This window comes from Macrobrachium rosenbergii, chromosome 27, assembly GCF_040412425.1.
Source record: "Macrobrachium rosenbergii isolate ZJJX-2024 chromosome 27, ASM4041242v1, whole genome shotgun sequence".
Taxonomy (NCBI): domain Eukaryota; kingdom Metazoa; phylum Arthropoda; class Malacostraca; order Decapoda; family Palaemonidae; genus Macrobrachium; species Macrobrachium rosenbergii.
Window position 1 is genome coordinate 37,274,509 of NC_089767.1, and position 5,000 is coordinate 37,279,508.

The 5,000-nt window shown below is 34.2% G+C and overlaps 1 protein-coding gene across 1 annotated transcript in view; it reads right to left on the bottom strand.

Annotated features, from left to right (window-relative positions):
* The window catches only part of LOC136853645 (glycine receptor subunit alpha-2-like), a 293,524-nt gene that overhangs the window by 34,370 nt on the left and 254,154 nt on the right, over positions 1-5,000 (bottom strand). The window lies entirely within an intron of this gene.

A 5,000-nucleotide genomic window follows, 5' to 3' on the forward strand; every position in this document is an offset into this window, starting at 1 on the left:
GGAAAAGGAATTGGGTGGTTAGATGCCATTACGGGAGAATTTTTATAACAGAGATTTGTTTGCTAATTTCCTTAATACTATATTGATAGGAAAGGTTACGTTCCACTGCAGGAGATTTGTTGCAATGAAGATATTTTATAGTTGGCTTAATAATGATATACTGATAAGAAATCTCGTTATATATATTATATAATTATGTGATTTATATTTATATATATAAATATATATATATATATATATATATATATATATATATATATATATATATATATATACATACATACATACACACACACAATACTATATATATTCCCAAAATACATCCTGTATAATAAAATATCAACAGAAAAAAAAATATATATAAAGAACATATAGGACTTAAATATATATAAAATAAACACACACGCACACACGCACACACACACATATATATATACTTATTGATAATCTCAACCACTTATCATAAGAACCTCCCCATCCCATTTATCACCAGATTCATTCTCTTGGACAGATCGTGGTTGTTTTCAGCCAGTTTGTGATATACGTATCTATGCGACAAGTTGTCGACATGTGTTTATGACATTTTACTGTAATGTAACGATCCCTTAGCATTACAGTGAAATGCCTTTTGAAATCTAACGTTTTCGACTGAGTTGAATTCTGATATAGTTTATTTGCTAATGAATGTATATAATAATATATTGATAGGAACGTATAAAAATTCTGCAAAAGTAATTGCCTTGTTGACATATTCAGAGACTAGAAATGTAAACGATAACATTAAGGTCAAATATTTTTATATATATAAATACGTTGAAAAATAAAATATAAGAGATAAACGACATTGTTAACTAATAAAACCATCACAGAAAGTAAAAACTCGGATGAAGGAAAATTTATCGGTAAATGAATACTTTGAATAGACATAAATGACAAATGAGAAATTATTGATTAGGAAAAACAAATTTATCGATAAATAATTATTCATATCAAAAACCTTTTGATAAACGAGGAATTATATTTATAAAAAACTAAGAATAAAAAAAATTACACTAAAGCAAAGCAAAGATGCTAATGAGAGGATCAGCACAAAAAAATCACCAAAGAATCAGCCTCACCCCGAAAAAAAAAAAAAGATGACAACGAGGAAATCCTAAGGACAATAGAAACGGCTATCGGAGAAAACGAAGAACGAACGAAAACTCCGAGCGAGAGAAAACCTTGAAAAAAAAAAAGAAGAAAAAAAAGAAACCTTTAATGAGAAACCTGGGCGGCAAACGACCCATGAATCTTAATCACAGGGACAATATAACGGTTCAGTGAAGCGGGAGGGAGGAACCTCTTTCGCTAACTCGACAGCATCACGTGCTGTCATTATACTGGCACACATTATTTCATCATCATCCGTGACGTTATATCGTCATTGTTATAATTATCATTATTATTGTTATTGCAGGTGCTTTTGTCAATGTTTGAATAGGAAAGTAGGAGTGAGCAGGTCATACGGAGTGAATTTGACCGCTTTCATTATACTTGTACATATAAGACACTGTCATTACACTGGTACATATCATTTCATCATCACTCGTGACGTTGTATTGTCATTGTTGTAATTATCATTATTATTGCAGGTGCTTCTGTAAATGTTTGAACAGGAAAGTGGGAATAAGAAGGCATAGGGAGTGAATTTGACCGCTTCCATTATACTAGTAGACAAAAGACACTGTCATTGTACTGGTACACATTATTTCATCATCATTCGTGACGTTATACATTGTTATAATCATCATTATTATTGCAGGTGCTTTTGTCAATGTTTGAAGAGGAGACTGGGACTAAAAAGGCCACGGGGAGTGAATTGGACCGCTGTTGTTATTTAATCATCATTCGTAACATTATATCATCATTGTCATAATTACTATTATCATTATTCTAGGTGCTTTAGTAACTGTTTGCTTAGGAAACTCGGAAGCATCATACTGCTATTATGACTGCTGTCATTATACTGGTACACGTTATTTCATGATCATTCGTGGCGTTATAAAGTCATTGTTATAACCATAATTGTTGTTAATGTAGGTGCCTTTGGCATTATAGTGGTGGACGCACATACGATTTCATCATCATTCGTAACATTATATCATTGTCATTATATAATTTTCATCATTACTGTCGTTGCTTTTATTACTGTTTGCACAGGAAACTCAACAGTATCACACTGTCATTATATTAGTACAGATAATGTCATCATCATTTGTAATATTATTCATCATTTTAATAATTGTTATTACTATTATTTTAGTTGCTGCTGTAACTGTCTGCATTGGAATTCAGGAGTATAAACACCATAAAGAGTAAAAAGTGAAAAGATAAATAAAAACGCTTTGAAATGGTTCGATCATGTGGAGAAAATAGGTGGTTGGTTGATTAAAAAAAATAATTCAAAAGTATTGGGACAAAGGTGAGAGAGAGAGAGAGAGAGAGAGAGAGAGAGAGAGAGAGAGAGAGAGAGAGAGAGAGAGAGAGAGAGAGAGAGACTATGTAACCTTCAATGCGCTATTTTTACACTTTTATTCTAAGGAAAACTCTAGTTACACTAATCTCTTCAGCAGCCTTGATAAGATTAAAAAAAAAACCAATGCTTCATTATTTTCTTCGTCAGGCGCCCAAGATAAACTCAAAGTAGAGCAAAAATATTAAAAATTTACTTTTGGAGAAAGCATTTCCTAACTGGGAACGATCCCCAACGCTTTTTTTTTTTTTTTATTAACAGTAATGACAGCATGGGGACGAATTTATGGCCCGGGCGCCGCCCTCAAATTCTGGGGGATCGTGAACACAGAATTCGGGTCACAAACTAATGACGAATTAAATACAGCAACTATGAATGAGATACGGCCGGAAGTATTCTGGAGAGGGGCCAAAATCTGGGCATTCGTGGCCCCCACCCTCTCCCCACTTCATGAATGTGAAATATTTTGTTTTTTCATTTATGGGTCAAATCCTTCCTGCAGGAGGGGAGTCCTTATTGCCCCATAAGAGGGATTACCTAGTTAGGATAAACGAAAAATATTTTACATACACTATTGACGAAATGAGAACTTATTTTCGGAGAGAGAGAGAGAGAGAGAGAGAGAGAGAGAGAGAGAGAGAGAGAGAGAGAGAGAGAGAGAGAGAAATAACATTATTTCATTAAGATAAAAAAATCCGTGTTTCGTCGTAAAAAAAATTTACATAGACTCTCACCGAAAATAGAAAATATATTTTTCACAGAGAGAGAGAGAGAGAGAGAGAGAGAGAGAGAGAGAGAGAGAGAGAGAGAGAGAGAGAGAGAGTAAATAACATTATTTCATTAAGATGAAAAATTCGTGTTTCGTCGTAAAAAAATTTACATAGACTATCAGCGAAAATAGAAAATATATTTTCAGAGAGAGAGAGAGAGAGAGAGAGAGAGAGAGAGAGAGAGAGAGAGAGAGAGAGAGAGAGAGAGAGAAAGTATTTCATTAAGACAGAAAATATTTCTCTTCAATAAAAAAAAGAGATTTTAATTAAACGAGTTAGGAGGCCATATCGAGAAATTCCACTTCAGAATTAAAATAGAAAGTAATATCTTTCACTGCGCTGTAATTATCATAAAAATAACCAAGTGTCTATTGTATAATTTCCAATCCTTTTTAGTTCAATTAATGTTCATTAGTGTTTTTACACTTTTTTACATGCATTATGTGCCAAACGTTCTCAAAGCTTTCCAAGTTAACGGTTATTCGTCCCTACGAATGTGTTTGCATTAAGGCATACCCATAATACTGTCAGCTTTCTGAAAAGGCCACTTTAGGATCGCCTTTCTAACCAAGCAATAAATTACCCTCCTACTTTCTATAGAAAGCCGGAAGAAAATCAAGCACATTAGTATTAGTAATGATGATGATGGCTTTGAACCCGATGCTAATGAAGATGATTTATTGACTTAGAGAGCCATCAGGGAACTCTAGTTAATGTTCAGACAGTGCCACTCTGTTGCACATCTAAGAAAAGACAGAACTGTGCTCTACATTTCTGACTATTTCTTAATTACATTAACTTTTAGCTGTGCTTTCCATGACTGTGGCTTCGATATGTTGTAAGTCAACTTCTCAACTAGAAAAATTAGCAGCTGTGGTAGTAATAATAATAATTATAATATTTGAAACAACGGAGATTCTACCATCAAGAACAAGAACTGGTATTTTCAATTTACTCAGAGGCTACATTGGCAAGCCAGCTCCAATATCCGCCGAGGTTGGAATGCTCTGAAGAGTTTTGTGTCACACACATCACGAGTCAAACTTTCAGAGCAATAAGGAAATAGTTTATTGTACTGAGGGGGATAGAAAGTCAGTCTGGTGCTTGCTGTGTCCCTGTCTGTCTTTTCTGGTATGATTCTGTGACCTTGTTTAGTTTATTTATTTGAGTACTGAGTTGGTGTTCGTGGTTTGGTTCGATTCGTCCTTTTGTGGAGAAATTCGTGTTTGAGTAATAAATGCTCATTTTGTGCATTCTTTTTTTTTTTTAAGTCCTAACATGTGTTGTTTTATTTACCTGTCTGGAAGTTTATTTATGTACCGTTTTTAGTAAGTGTCCAGGACTTGCTTTGTCACAAAGCTTTGTTTCTAAATGCTTGTTCTGCCATTCTTTTCTAAATAGACAAACATGGCATTCCACTCTTACAGTTCAGCCTAATATTTACGCACTTTCCCTTTCGATAAATAGAATGGGCGTGTAAAAGAGAGAGAGAGAGAGAGAGAGAGAGAGAGAGAGAGAGAGAGAGAGAGAGAGAGAGAGAGAGAGAGAGAGAGAGAGAGAGAACAGCAAAGCTGCTGAGAAGAGGCTACCTCACCTCTTCTCACGTTTTCTCTCCAATACCATGGGAATATGATAAGCAAATGGCTGTGTACTCTATCACTCTTTTTATAGGTTGAAAAATAGGATTTTTTTTTTACAATGAAATCTCATTGTATTAC